A 16,107-nucleotide genomic window follows, 5' to 3' on the forward strand; every position below is an offset into this window, starting at 1 on the left:
AATTTATCAAGAGTATCTGTATATCCATAGACCTCGCTGAACAATGTGAGAAAAATACTCCTAATGTACAGTGGCATATATAAGATCTTTATCATGATCCCTTGTTTAAATTTCTATTTCATCTATTGTCTAATCATTTAAGTAACACTTAAATGTTTTATGTCATTAGAGTAGACAGTGGTATTGATCCATTATCATCCAATCCAATGCTATGCTTGTAGCAGCACTTGACTGGAATAAGAATGTATGCTATGATTTATTAAACAACATAATCAGGAACATGTATTAGATAATGGTGATTGGTGAATGAAATTTATACTTGGTAATAGTAGAATTTTGGCAAAAGATGTTGGCTAAAGATGAGAGGTTAGTTTCTTCAATTAATATTTATCAAATGAAAGCCTGAAAAACATATTAATGGTCAAAGAAAAGAAAGATCTATATGAGAATATGATCTATTCATAGAACAAAGGGTACATGTTGGTAGATATTTTGAAGTAATCTTTGATAGAAATGACGTCTCTTGATTCTGATCTTTGCACTTACCTTTGTCTGGAGAATTTCCCTTTCCCTTACTCCATTTTTTTTTTCATTTGCCATATCTTATTCCTCTCTCAGTTTTCAGCTCAATGTCACTTTCTCCAAGAAACCTCTGTGACCACCTTGAGTCTCTCCCCTAGGTTCCCACAGTGCCATATACTTTCTCTGTTAAAATACATATGAAAATATGCTCTAATTGTCTGTTTAATATTTTTGTGTCCCCTACCAAGTGATAAGTGCATGAACATAGGAGTTATATATGTTTTATTCATCATTATACTCTAATACAGTGCTTGGTACTCAATATGCTTTGAATAAGTGAATGAAAAATGATGAATGAGAAAGGAAAAAACTTTCAAAATAATAGTTGTCATTTACTGGATATCTTTTAAGTGACTAGGCCTTAAAAGATGTTAATATTTAATCCTTGCAACAATTCAGATGGGGTAAATGAGGTTGAAAGGATTTAATATGGTCAAAGCACTGCTTAGATTTGAGCCAGGATCTCTCTGTATATCTATGATCTTTTCCATTTGGTGATAATGCCTTTCTCATACTTTACATCAATATAGGTAATTAAAGATTGCAAAACTTCTTAACTCCTTACAACAGTCTTGAGAAGCCAGTATTACCTCCCCCGACCCCCCTACCCCCATTCCATTTTATATCTAGTGAAGTGAAAGCCATGGCTTTCCAATTAGATATTCTGGATGTGGATGATTTCCCTTTCCATGATAGCACAGCTGTCTCATTCTAAAGGATTCAAAGGTCTAAGGTCTTTAAAAAATGGTGAGGTGGTGAACATTTAAAAAATAAGGAATTTTAAATTCATAAACAAGTGAAATCATTCCAGATAGAAATATTTTAGCAGGGATGAAATATTTTCTGTATTTTCTTTATCATCTTTTTTCCCCAAGAGACAAATTAATGAAGTTGGGAATAATTGCTATTAGTACTATCAAGTTCTTTCTTCTCTTTAATACCTGGTTGTTTCTTGGTTTCATATTGCTATAAGCTCAAAATTTACTGAGTTCTTACAGAAGAGACTACTGCTTATGGAGGAAATGGTGCTCTGGGTGAATTTGATGCAGCACCTTCCTAATTGGCTCTCCTTGCATCAGTTTGTTTTGCAATTACTCTGCTAATCCCATACTCCTCAAATTGCCGCTTCTGGCAAGAGGAGGCTTAATGGGAATGCCCAAGAGGTCATTGACTTTGGCCACCCTTGGCCTCTGACTTGGCTTTGCTTTTTACCCTTCCACCAAAATTACTTCTGTTTAGAGGTAAGGGAGTAGGAATGAGGTTAGTGAGGAAAGTGGTATTTTTGACTGAAAAAAGAGGAGACCTAAAACTAAGGGAAGCAATTTTCTATTTCTTCCCCCAAATGGAGAAGTCCCTTACACATGCAGAGAAAAGAAAATTAAGAGTGAAAAGAAAAACAAACCTATATTCTTGGTGTTGTCATAGTATTTGGCAGCTGCTTTACCACATAGATCACTGGACTGTAGGACAATCAAAATACCAAGTATCAAAAGTAAAGAGTATTTTTTAAAATTTCAAAACCCTTTTTGAAAGCAGATGATAGTTTTCTAAAACTACAATTTACTACATGATAGCACAGAATTATAGTATAATCTCTTAAGAAAACGTTAGATTTAAATAAGAGCCTTACAAACAATTGTGATTTGAAAATACATTGCTCTAAAACAAATATAATCTTAACATATATCTTGTTTATTATATATTTTGTTCTGCCTTTTACTGTTCTGTAAATATTTGATGAAGCCACAGTTCATTATTTACTTTTCTTTGATCTCCCTACCAGCTAAAAATATTTGTGTTTCTGTTTTCCTTGTGACTTCGAATTTGTGCTATCTGGCATTGGAATTTTGTTGAATCTGTGTATATCTGTGGGGGAGAAAGAGAGGAATGTGGATAATGTAGGCCCAAATAGGTTGTGGTTGAATAGAAGGAAATCCAAGGCTAGGTTGAAAGAATTGAGGTACAGGGCTGGGGTTGTAGCTCAGTGGTAGAGCACTTGCCTCACATGTGTGAGGTCCTGGGTTCGATACCTAGCACCAAATAAAAATAAAATACAGATATTGTGTTAATCTACAAGTAAATTTTTTTAAAATTGAGGTACAATTTATATAAATTCTATAAATCTAAAACATCTAAACACACATATACATCTTTCTAACCACTATCCAGATTAAAATACAGAATAGTTTCAGTACCATAGAGGTTTTTGGTGTGTCTTCCTGGGCATTACTTACTCCCAAGGATAACCACCCTTCTAATTTCCATTACCGTAACTTAGTTTTGTCAGAACAACCATTTTTAAAAAATATTTATTTTTTTTTTTTAGTTGTAATGGACACAATACATTTATTTCACTTACTTATTTTTATGTGGTGCTGAGGATCAAACCTAGGGTCTCGCACAGGCAAGGGGAGCCCTCTACCGATGAGCCACAACCCCAGTCCCAGAACAGCCATTTTTAATGGTGCTTTTCATGCAAGACATCATGAAATGGGAAGGACTGATATAAAGTTTGGGAATAGAGAATAAGTTCAAATCCCTTGGCATGACATATGAAAGTTGTGGTGTCTCTGCTTTATTTCCAAAGGACAGATATTCTCAAGGTTCTATCAGTTCCACATTGTTCAGAGGGGCAGGGTTTGTTTTTTTGTTTTGTTTTGTTTTTCCTCAAATGTTCACCTCCACACAGGAAGTCCAAAAGCTGCACACTGAGTTTCCTCCTCTCTTCAAGGGATACTTTATAAGGGTGTCCAGTTTTACTGGATGACTAATGTCCACAAGCAAAGCCTCAGTGTGGTGTCCATCCACACTTGAGAAAAACTCACCACTGAGCCCTTTCATTTCTACTCTTAGATCTTCTTCCCCTTCCCAGTTTGCAGGGGTCCCCAGTCCTTAAGCCTAGCCTGTGTGTTTTCCATTCTTCTTGTCCTTTATCTCGGGTCCAGGCTTTTTCACTCTTTGGAAATAACCAAAGCTGAAAACATCCATCCATTCTTATTTATTTATTTATTTTTGTGTGTGTGCTCCTGCTTTTGGAGGTAGGGAAAGATAACAGAAGAGGGAAAGAAATCTATACATAGAATATAGAAATTTTAAAAAAAGAATGCAGAAATAAATACTTTGAGATTCAGTCCCACCATATACATAAAATCACTAATGATGTGAGCCTCAACTCTCTACCTCCTTTCCAATCATTTTCCTGCTTCATTTTAAGAGATATTTCAAAATTCTTTCCTAGATGAAGTTTTTCCCTATGTCCACAGGTTGTTGGTTGCTCTCTTCATTATTACAGCAAAATATTTGTTCACATATCTGCCATAGCCATTATCACTTAACTTTGAATTATTTGTTCATATATTTCTTTTTAAAGCTATATCATGAATTTTTGAAAATATGAACCTAATTTTAGTGTGGTCATCCTCAAGTCTAGCCAAACTGTTTTGATTTGTGAGTGCATCAGCTGTGTTATGTTTGGACATATAGGTTGAGTTACTAACAAGAGGAATATATATTTTTGAATATCCCTTTTACTTACTTGAAAATAAAAGGTGCTTTTGAATAATAAACTTAGACTAAAAACCACACAGTAGAAAATAAATCTGTATATTTGGTGCTGTTTACCTCTCTTAAATGTTATCATTCTTTGCAGTTTCATCCTTTGCTATTGCTTTTTGTATTTAACATATGCTGTACATGACTATATTCATTCCTGTGATTTCAATTACTTTTCTATTCTGATAATGCCTTTGGCTGACCCAGCAGTGGCCTTCACAAATACCAATACTCTCTTTTTTATTACTAAAAAGAACCATTATTTCTGTTAGGGCAGGCATGTTGATAGTTAAATTTTCACCTCCCCAAATGTCATTACAAATAAAAGTAGTCATGTGACCAGTTCTGGTTAATAAAAGGGGAAATATCAGAGAGAGAAGCCTTTCCAAACAAGAGCAACAACAACAACAACAAAAACCTCACAAGAATCAGATTTTTACCTTATTGCTTTTCTATATGGACCATGAATGCAGTGTGCAAAGGTACCTTATTAATTGTGTGACCCTGGGGACAAAAACAAACAAACAAAAAAACTACATGTTAAATATGACAGAACAGGGGCTGGGGTTGTGGCTCAGTGGCAGAGCGCTTGTCTAGCATGTGTGAGGCACTGGGTTTGATCCTCAGTACCACATATAAATAAATGAATAAAATAAAGGTTCATCAATATCTAAAAAATATTTTTAAAAAATGACAGAACAGGGCTGGGGTTATGGCTCAGTTGTAAAGCACTTGCATAGCACGTGTGAAGCACTGGGTTTGATTCTCAGCCCACACAAAAAAATAAAAATAGTGTGTTCATCTACAACTAAAATAAATGTATATTTTTTAAAAATGACAAAACAGGTTAAAAAATCATTTCCTTGATAACACTCCTGACAAGCTGCATTGGCTTTGATCCACCTATTTCTGGGTTTCTTGCCACATGAGGAAATTAACTCTTGTTAAGTTACTGTTTATGGGTTTTTCTGTTATTCACAGCTGATTGCATTTCTACCGTATATCTCCCAAATCCAGGGCTTGATTGGGACTTTTAGAGACTACGGACACTGAAAAGATTTTTCTTATTGAAATCATTTTTTCTCAGCATCTTCATTATTTATTTCACATAGTGACTTAAACCCAAAAAAATGTGGATTGAAAAATATTTAACTTTTTTATTCCTGCTTTGAAAATTTACAACTGATTTAAACTAGAACAGTGATTGTTAACATCTCTAAGTACTCACACATCTATTAGTTTCTGAACACTTCTGCAAAAAGTTGAAACATTTAATTTGATTTCTTAATTAATAAAATTAATTTTATTTTTTTAGAATTGATATAATCTTTTTCAAATATCTAGATGGGGATGCTGAAGGAATAGAAATGGGAACCAATTCCTTTAAGGATTTTTGTTCTCACAGATAACCCTTATGAACCTGTCATTAGATAAAGCTTCAGACTAAAGAAATCAGAAAATTTTGTTTTTTATGTTTCTGTTTATCTCCCCCCTTTGCTTTTGTTTCTTTAGAGTCTAGAGAATTAAATGGTGCATAGAAAATACTTAATGAATGATGAATTTACTCATATATAATGCAGTAGATGTCTCTGTATCAGTCAGTATAGGTTATATTAACAAACTACAAAATCTATTTCTGAATTACATGCCATAGTAATGTGGGTCACATTGGGGAATTCTGTTTATCAGAGTTACTTAGAGACTCAAGGTGAAAGAACTTTTACTTTGTCAGGTGTGTTTATAATTGCCATAGGTGGTAGGGGGAGATTGTGATTTATACATTGATTTTTTTCCCCTGCCCCCCTTGGTTCTGGGGATTGAAGCCAGGGGACTCTACCACTGAGCTCCATCCCCAGCCTTTTTAAAAATTTGAGACAGGGTCTTGCCAAACTAGTCTCAAACTTGCCAAGGCTGGCCTTGAATTTGTGATCCTCCTGCCTCAGCCTCTCAAATCTCTGAGATTATAGGCCCACACCATCTTGCCCAGATATGAATTAGCTCTTAAAGTGTTCTCCCTGAAATAACAAATAACACTTTCACATTTTATTTGCCAAAGTAAGTCTGATGGTCAATCCCAGGTCATAGAGAAGTAAAATAACAACCCTGAGCCTAGATAGATGAGAATTGGAACATTTAAACAGCTCTAATAATTGAGTGTGATTAATACAAAATTAGGGATACTCATTTTTAAGTTTGGTTTCTAGAAAGTGGGCAAGGTGTCTGGATTGCTCATCACTCTAATTAAAAGCAAATAAAAAATCTGACCTGAGTTGGGCATGGTGGTACATACCTGTAATCCCAATGACTCAGGAGGCTGAGACTGGAGGATCACAAGTTTGTGGTCAGTCTCAGCAATTCAGTGAGACCCTCAGCAACTTTGCAAGACCCTGTCTGAAAATAAAAATGACTGGGGATATAGCTCAGTGGTAACACCCCTGGATTCAATCTCTGCAAAATAAGTAAATAAATAAAAATTTAAAAAAGAATTCTGACTTGAATGTAAAACAACTCCTGAATGCTTCCACAAGCAAAAAATAAAGAATTTTAAAAGTCAAGATGAATGAAGATGGAACTTCAAGATTAACCTGCAAAGAAAACTGCCTTTTGAACTTTGGTGCTAAGTAGGGTAGGAGGCTGAGGGCAGAAGTTCTGTAGGAGGACTCAGCAATCTGTATTAAGAAAAAAAAAAAAAAAAGAGACTATCCAGTATTCAGGTTTGCAAACAGCTATAATCCATTGCTTCAGTTTCTCAGTTTCAGAAATCCAATAGCTAGATAAAGCATGGAAAGGTTTGACCTTTAAAAAATAAGTTGTTTTTGTTCTAAAATTCAGTAGAAAATATAAGACCAGAATCTAGATTTCCTTGTTCCTGTCTAGCAAATTAGGAAATATGTTTCCTTTATTTCCATAGTTTGGTGGCCATTAATAGAGATTTTCAATAAACATATTTATTAATTTTAATATTAAAGTATTAACATGTTATTATTTTATTTGTTGTGCTGCAGGGGATCAAATCCAGGACCTTGTACATGCTTGGTCAGCATGCTACCATTGAGCTACAGACCTAGCCCAAAATGTTATTTCTTCACTGTTTTGAATGGACACTATATGTGTATAGTATAAAATTCAAAATATATTAAGGAACATAATTGAAATTAAATTTTTAAAAATTATCTGGTCCTAGTTCCCTTCTTAGAAGCAATCATCCAGCCAGCTTCCTACCCTTCCAGAGATGCATGAATTTGTGTGTGTATATAAACTGTACACACACACACATACATGTACACACAGACACAAATGGTAGCACACTAAGTCCACTGTTTCTTCATTTAACTCTATTATCTTGCATATCATTCAATTTTAAAACATATAGATTTGCCTTACTATTGGAAGTTGGCACATGATTCAATTATATGTCTCCCATTTATTCTAATATTTTGATATTTCAAATACTGCTACATAAATATCCTTATATATGGCTTTTCTCAGATGTCAATAAATATATGGAATAAATTCCTACAGTGGAGTTTATGAGTCAAAGTTATATACATTTAAAATTTAGCTTTGGGCTGGGGTTGTGGCTCAGTGGTAGAGTGCTCACCTAGCATGCATGAGGTACTGGTTCAATCCTCAGCACCATATAAATATAAAAAAATAAATATATTGTGTCCACCTAAAACTAAAAAAATAAATAAATATTTTTAAAAAATTTAACTTTAATAGTGTCTAATTGCTCTCAACAAAGCTGGTACCAGTTTATACTTCCATTAGAAATGTATGAATGTTCTTTTGTATCCTTGTTGAAAAATCCCTTTTTAAAATTTTGCTTTTCACCATGTGGAAATTTTTAATTATTACATATTTGAATTCATCATTTAAAAAATATTTCATTAGTTATTGATAGACCTTTATTTATTTGTTTACATATGGTGCTGAGAATCAAACCCAGTGCCTCACACATGCAAGGCAAGTGCTCTACCACTGAGCCACAACCCCAGCCCTAAATTCATAATTTTTTCATGGTTTCAGTGTTTTAAGTAATACTTAGTAAAGCTCTTCTTACTCTATGTCCCTTAAAAAATTCTTGTTTCAAGTGCCTTATGTTTTGTTTTAATTTTTATTGTTTAAAACTTGTGTATTCTAAAAATCTACCCAGCAGCTCCAATTGGGCCGTGCACCCCAGTGCCTGGCTGTGGCTGTAGCCACAGTGGGCACAAGGCCAAGTTCCTCCCCTTCTTTCCCCACTGATGGGGGCTTCCACTTGTCTCCTTGGGAGAAACAAAAGGGTCAACAATACACAGATGTCATCACACTATGTCCTCTGCAGCCCACAGTGGCCAGTTGAAGATGCTGGCCTTCCGTGACACTCATGTTTTGGCACGAAGGATTGACATAAACATTTTTTATAGATGGCTAATATAATTGTTCCAAAACTATTTTCTTAAAAATTCATAATTTCTCCCATTGATATGCAATGTCATCTTTAATAATATACTAAATTCCTTAATATAATTTTTTCTATTGCTAGATCTTCTATTCTGTCATTTATCAGTTCTTCACTCATTGAATAGTACCATATTGTTTTAATTGGTGAAGTTTCAAAATAAAATAAATATAGGGTTTATTCTGACCATTAATTTCATTTTTTAGAGTTTTCAGTCTTTTTTCTTCTTTTTTCATATGCATTTAAAATATACTTTGCTATTTCTCTAACAAAAATTGTGTTGTTACAATTACTGAGATTGCATGAATTTATAGATTTCAGTTAAGTAGAAAGGATGTCTTCATGATATTAGTCTTCCTACCCATGAACCAAATTTTCATTTTCATGTATTTAAGGTTATTTTTCATATTCCTTAGTTGTTTCAAAAATTTATTTATAATTCTTGTTATTGCTTGTCAAGTTTGTTCTTAAATATTTGCCTTTTTTTGTTTGCTGATAGTATAAATGAGGTTTTTACCTTCCTTTATATTTTTGACTGTTGCTTTTGCTAATACATATGATGGTAATTAATGTTTGTACATTAATTAATTTTATAGTTGGTCAAATTGCTGAGTTCTCTTTTAGTAGCAATTGTTTTTTCCCCTTAAATTGAAGCAATTGTAGATAATCTACAAATTATGAAGCATATCTCCTCTGTTATTTTTTATGTACCTAATTTCATCTGTCGACTAATTTCATTGGCTACTATCTCCTTCAGGATATTTTTAGATGATAATGGTTAGAACACAGTCATCTTTTGAGCTAGCATAATTATTTTTGTGTAATGTGATCAAAAGGGCTATAAAATATGCTTCCTTAAACTTGCAAAGCCCCCCACCAGAAAATATGTTTTAAGAAAGGAAATGAAATCAAAATGCGTCCTGGAAGCGTGTCTTTTACATTTGGGTCTTTCACATATTTGTTCAAATGTACCTTTTCAGTGGGATTTTCCCTGCTCCTTAAATAAAACTGTATCCTCTTCTCCCTACCCAGCTCTTTTTTTCCCCCTCTGTAGCATTTACCACTATATCACAAATTGTATATTTACTTTTTTTTTAAAGTATGTTTTTCTCCCCTGGAATGTAAACTTCATTAGAGCAGAGATTTTTTTTTACCCTTTTTTGGATACTACTGTATTTTTAGCACCTGTAATCGTATCTTGCACATAAAAAAATGCTCAATAAATACTTGATGGATGGAATTTCCTAAGATAATCCAGGGAAGGTGTTATAAGGACTGACTTGACGCCAGTTAGGTGTCAGTATATAGTAGGATTTAAATACCTGAGCATTTGGTGGGTTTAAGGTACCATCATCACATTTTCAAATTTCTGTTACCTTATCTACTTCTCCATAGAGATGAACCATATACAAGACTCCAAATCTCAGCAGGACTGGGAACATAAGGATCCAGGCAGTAGTAGCCATGGAGAGGGGAAAAGCCCCAGATTCAGGGTTTACTCCACAGCTCTCCACTGGCATCTGTTTTGAAGAATAATTTTTTTTTCATCTGTTTTGCAGAAATAACCACAAAAATATTTTACTAGAAAGAGAATTCACAAGAATTGGAGCTCTGTAGAACAACCTTCATAGTGTTCAAAACAGATGTTCTTTGTACCTAATTTACCATTAAAAATAAACACAGCAAAGGCCTTTCATGAAATCAGTGAGGAACTTTATATCCAAAGGACTTGGGCCTAGGATACCACAATTATTATTAAGAAAAAGAAAGGAATAGAGAGAAGGAAGGGAAGAAGGGAGTGGGGAGGGAAAGGGAGAGAGAGAGAGAAAGAGAGGGATTGAAAGTCAGAGAAAGGGGTAAATTTTGAGATTTAAGCAAAGTAGTTGGTGAAATTGTGTGAAAATTCTGTTGGAAAATTGTTCTGGTAGCCTGGATATGGGGAAATGAATTGCCAGCAGGCACTGCTAAAAATACAGCAACGAGAAAAAAGTTACTTCATGCCAGCACATTGCCCTGCTAGTGCTTGGTATTTCTTTGTTCTAAATTCTTGTTCTGGTACAGGGTCAGTGCCTCTCCTTAAAGTGTGCTCACCTCAGATAGGGATTAATCTAAACCTGAAGGGTATGGAACAAAGCTTAATTCAGAAGCAAAAACTAGGGATCTCTAGCTCAGAGACACTCTTCATGTTTATGCTATTATTAGCACCATGATTAGGCTGAATTTAGACTAGCATTCCTATTTCACCTGAAGGGAAAATAGGAGGTTACTGCATTTAGACTGAAGGAAATCACGAAAGTCAGCCTGCTATTAACAATGTTTTTAGATGAAAATTGCAAGAACCACATGTTATGAACTTAAAGTGGACTTCAGGCTGTTGTTCATCAGGACCAGTCTCTTCCTTCCTAGGTATTAAGATTCCTGTTAATGGATTCCTTTCCTTCCTTCACTTCATCCCAAAAGTAAATTAAGGACTGCCTTCTTTAGATGAGCAAAAGAAATGTAATTTCACCTTTTCTCTTTTATTTCAATCAGAGAAAAGACAAAAGACCTTACTTACCATACTCTATAAGGTATTTCAGGATCCCAAGGTCACTTCCTCCTTGCTCCCTTCACACCAGCCAGGCCGGCCTCCCCTGTGCAATAAGTAATATGCCCAGCTCACTCGGTCCCAGGAACTTTCCCTTGATGTCCCCTCAGCCCAGGCTCCTTTCTCCCAGATTTCTCATGGCTCACTCCATCACTTCCTCCCAGTCTCTGCTGGGAGAAAGTGAATGTCTTCTCCTTAAATAGGCCTCATCTGACCATCCAGTCTAAAACAGCACCCCCACCTGCCTCATCTTCCAGCATTTCCCTTGCCCTATTTTCTGTTTGCTTACTGCTTTTATCATCACCTGATAAATTATATATTTATTTACTATAGTCCATAAACTTTATAGAATGTAAACTCAGAAGGAAAGGGTTTGCTGTTTGCTTCTGTGCGTAGGATGGTATCAGGATAATGATGATATTTGATAAATTTCAGTTCAATGAATAATTTACTTTATTCTTGGCACTTTAACATATAGGTTTATTTGTTTTATTTTCTGTATCATACTTAATATCTTCTGTGGCACATAGGAATGTATTTGTCCTTTAGCATCAGCAGTCATTTATTTTTGTAAAGTGGTTCATCGATATTAACAAAATATAGGATATTATAAAAGTTCTGTATGAAGCTGGTTAATGAAAAATGGTTTTGGATTTCTCAGGCTACATATTTTAATTTTGATTTCTATCTTCTATATCACACTTCATGTTAGTTACTTAGGCTTAATGATGCCTTAGCATTTGAAAGCAAGGATTACTATGGATCACTTGCCTCCAGTGTTTCCTCCTTCTGCACTCCTCTTGTGTCTTCCAACAAAAGTAGATTATTGAATTTTCTGTACATTAATAGGCAAAAGAATTTCCATCCAGCAACTATACTTAATGAGAAAATGTGTTATTTAGTAAAATCAGTACAAATATATTTTAATCAAGTATGAGGCTCAGCAAAATGTGTGTTCAGATACAGTAGGTCTTTTTTTCATTTCAAAATCTTGATGAAATTCTACAAACAATAAGAAAAAATGTGTTCTAAGTAGAAAATATAGCACAAGAAAAGAGTTGGATATAGAAATATTAGTATTAGGATCTCATGAACTGATTCTGGAGATAACTAATGTATTGTGGGACCTCAAAACTATCACCAAACTATCTTTGAAAGTACTATTAGAATTCATTTGTTCATTCATTCATTCATATACTTTTAATTTATTTTTATTTTAAATTAATTAGTTTGGGGATTCAATCCAGGGCTTCATGCCTGCTAAGCACCTTCTTTACCACTGAGCTATGCCCTCAGTCCCTTTTTAAATTTTCAATTGAAACACAATAATTGGACACATTTATCTGGTACAGTATGGCAATTTGATACTTGTATATAATGTGAAACAATCAAATCAGGGTAATGAGTTTTTCCATCTTCTTGAACCTTCATAATTTCTTTATATTGGTAATCTTCAAACTCCCTTTTTCTAGTTCTTTAAATAAAATATATAATAAATTGTTTTAAATGATACTCACCCTACTGTGCCATAGAACATGAGAAGTTACTGTCTAACTGTATTTTGGTACCCATTGTTATCTGACTTCTCTCTACCCTCCCTGCCCTTTTACCCTTCTTACCTCCTAGTGATCAACAAGTATATGAAAAAATTTTCAACATTATTAATCATCATAGAAATGCAAATCAAACCCAGAATGAGATATCATATTACCCAAATTAGAATAGCTATAACCAAAAAGATTAAAGATAAACAAATGCTTGTAAGGATGGAGAGAAAGGGAAACCATCATACCCTATTGGGGGGAATATAAATTAGTATGGTATTTGTAGAAATCAATATAGAGTTTCCTTAAAAAACTAAAAACAGAACTACTGCATAATCTAGTTATTCCACTACTGGGCATAAATCCAAAGGAAATGAAATCAGTTTACTAAAAAGATATCTATACTTCCATGTTTATTGCAGCAATACTCACAATATATAAGGTGACCATCAAAAATTGAATGGGTAAAGAAAATGTGGCATGTATACAAAATAGAACATTACTTAAAAAAATGAAATTCTTCCATATGTGGCAACACATATGGAACTGGAGGTTATTATGTTAAGTGAAATAAACGAGATACAAAGACAAATACCATATATTCTAACTCATTCATTTATTACCAGACATTAGCTACATGCTCACTGTGGAAGCCTCATTCATTTATTTACCAGACTTTAGTTGCATGCCCATCATGTGCCAGAAGTTTTTTGTATTGCTTTTAAGAATACAAAGTTCAATAGCAGGTCCCTACTCTGATGTTGTGGGAGGTGATAGATTTGGCTGAGAGAAGGAAATTATCAATTCCAGCTGGTTAGAATATATATATATATATTCTTTGTAGATCATCAAAATTAAAAAGTTTGTGTTTTGAGGGGCACACAGAGGCATTCTTCATTTAATTCATACTCATTCTAGCTCCCATGAATCTTTGGGTGCTAGGGATTCTTTGAGAGTAAAGTCTCAAGGAGATGTTTTCATGAAAATCTCTGGCACCTTAAGACACCAAAGCATTTCTGCTTTTAGGATCCATAAATAATTTAACATTGAGGTCATGAAGAGCCACTTTGGTGGAATTGTGGCATGATATTTGTTCTTTGATAGTCATGGCAAGGCTGAGAATCTCTGAGGCATAGGCAGCCATCTCAGGGAGCTAGGAAAGCAGGAAATGGTGAGCAGAGAGCTGTGATCATCATTACTCGGGGACATCTCCTAGGGAGGAAATAAGGCATTTGAAGATTTGCCATGGTCAACCATTCCTACCTCAAGCCTACTATTTGTTGGAGACAGGGGAAACATGGGACCCATACACAATAGTTTGAAGACACTTATGACTGTAGAAGGGACATGGTCTTTTCTGTTTCAAATCTCAGGTATGATATTTCATTCAAAGTTTTGTAGTCAGAATGATCTCCAAGTGTCATCAAACTCTCAAGTCCTATAATAGGATTTCAATCACCAAAAGGAAGTGCTGCAATTTGCTTTAGGATCACTTTTCATGAAGGCCAGGCTGTCACCAAGTTATCATATGTCACTATGTGGATACAGATTCCTCTGTGAGAATGAAGTGTTTGTTGGAAGCAGTAAGAAGATGTAAAGTATGACTATGGAGTGTATCCCCCACACGAAACAAATGCTGATGAGGAGTTCTGCCTGTGTGCTGCCAGCAACACCCCTCTTCCTGGGGGATTAATACATTGACTGGCCCTCTGGAGGGCCATGACTCCCCCAGTGGGAGAAATCTGGTTAATCCCTTAGTTTCTCTGAGGGCAGGCCCAGAAGGATCTTGTTGCCAGGAATCGAAAGTAATTGTTACCTTGACAGCAACAGTGCAGCATGCGTGCGTCTTTCCTGGTCCCCATGTGATCCCTCACTGTGACTCTTGTGTGTTTACACCTGTGCATGACTCAGGAAGGTAGAGACAGCCCACGTGTCCCCATGTCCTCTTCAGGAGGCAGGGCTGGGCCTGCTGAGGTCAGCGTGCATTTTCTCTCTGCTGCTCTCCCAAATGTGAACTGATGGAACCGCCTAAGCCAGAGGGGTTATCTCAGGGAAGACAGCATGATTCCTGATAAGGACAAAGTTCTGGGTAAGTAGGAGTGGCTGCACCATCAATGATCCACTTGCTAAAATGCTTCTCAGTGTAGGGCACATGTAAGAGGATGGGTATTTTCTCTTTCCTGGTGGCCGCTTGCAAGTGTTCAGGGGTGAGTTGGTGGCAGTTTGAGATTTGAGGCAAATTCTCTCATCAACTGCTTTTGCTCTGCTCCTCCTCATTTCACCTGAATTTATATGTTCAGTAGTCCCTGCCTTGGAGATATGGTCACCTCTCTCTGGCACTTTCAATTTGCAGAACGAAGCTCTAGTTACTACACAGAGCTCCACTTACAACAGGCTTAAGTATTACACATTTATCATTATTTACAAATGAAGATATTGTCATTGTAGCATATGGATAAATGGGTATATTTGATTATTTGCAGTTTCTCCTATCCCTACCCCCTCAACCCTTTCTTAATTGAAAGTTCTGTTAGATTCTATATCTTGAAATGATTCAAATATATTGGGGAGAATCATCTAATTCAAACTTGCTTGATTTTCTTCTGTTTTTTTTTTTTCCTCTGAAGAACAAAGTCTTTCATAAAAATGCCATCTTTCACAGCAGTAAGTTACGGGACTTGCACATCTTGGCCCTTCCCACCTGGGAGCACAAAAGGACTCAGGTTTCAGTTGCTCTGCCCCCCTATTCATTATGGTCTTTGTGGAATTTCCCCAACAGATTGCTTTTCATTTATCCACAAAGAACCTGGGCCACAGCTCACCACTGGTGCTTCCTAATCTAAGTTGCCACAGCTGCCAAAATGAGAATTCTGCAGTCTAGATCCCAGAGAAAGGCTTGGTAGTGCTGCCAAACTGAACCCCACTGCTGCTGCATCCATGTAGGCACTCTAAAAAATAGCTGCCTTGGTGTAGTGCTTGCCTCTGGCACCTCAACCAGTGATGCTTTTGCAAAGTGAGAAAAAGTATGCCTCCTTGCCCTATGTTCCAATAACAATAAAGGACTCTAGAGCAGGTATGGTTAGGCTTAAAGCATGACTTAGATTACAGAAAGCTTTCTTTTGACCTAAACTGCATTGCTCCTAGCTGCAGCCAGAACTACCAGCTGGAACTAATCTAGTTGGAACTCTGATGTTGCAGCTGCTTTTGAGCTTAGTACACCATGACTTTGCTACCACCAGCGCCTTCTCATTTGGGATCTCTGCTAATATCTTGGCTAATTTTTGTTTTTGAATAAAACAAAAATTATTTGTTTTTGTTTTGGAAGTGGTGGGAAGGCTTCTGTCCCAAAGCTTCTAAGTTGTGAGACAGCTTTTGGTTCTCGTACACAGGACTCCCAA

The sequence above is a fragment of the Marmota marmota genome, unplaced genomic scaffold, assembly GCF_001458135.2.
Source record: "Marmota marmota marmota unplaced genomic scaffold, marMar, whole genome shotgun sequence".
Classification (NCBI taxonomy): domain Eukaryota; kingdom Metazoa; phylum Chordata; class Mammalia; order Rodentia; family Sciuridae; genus Marmota; species Marmota marmota.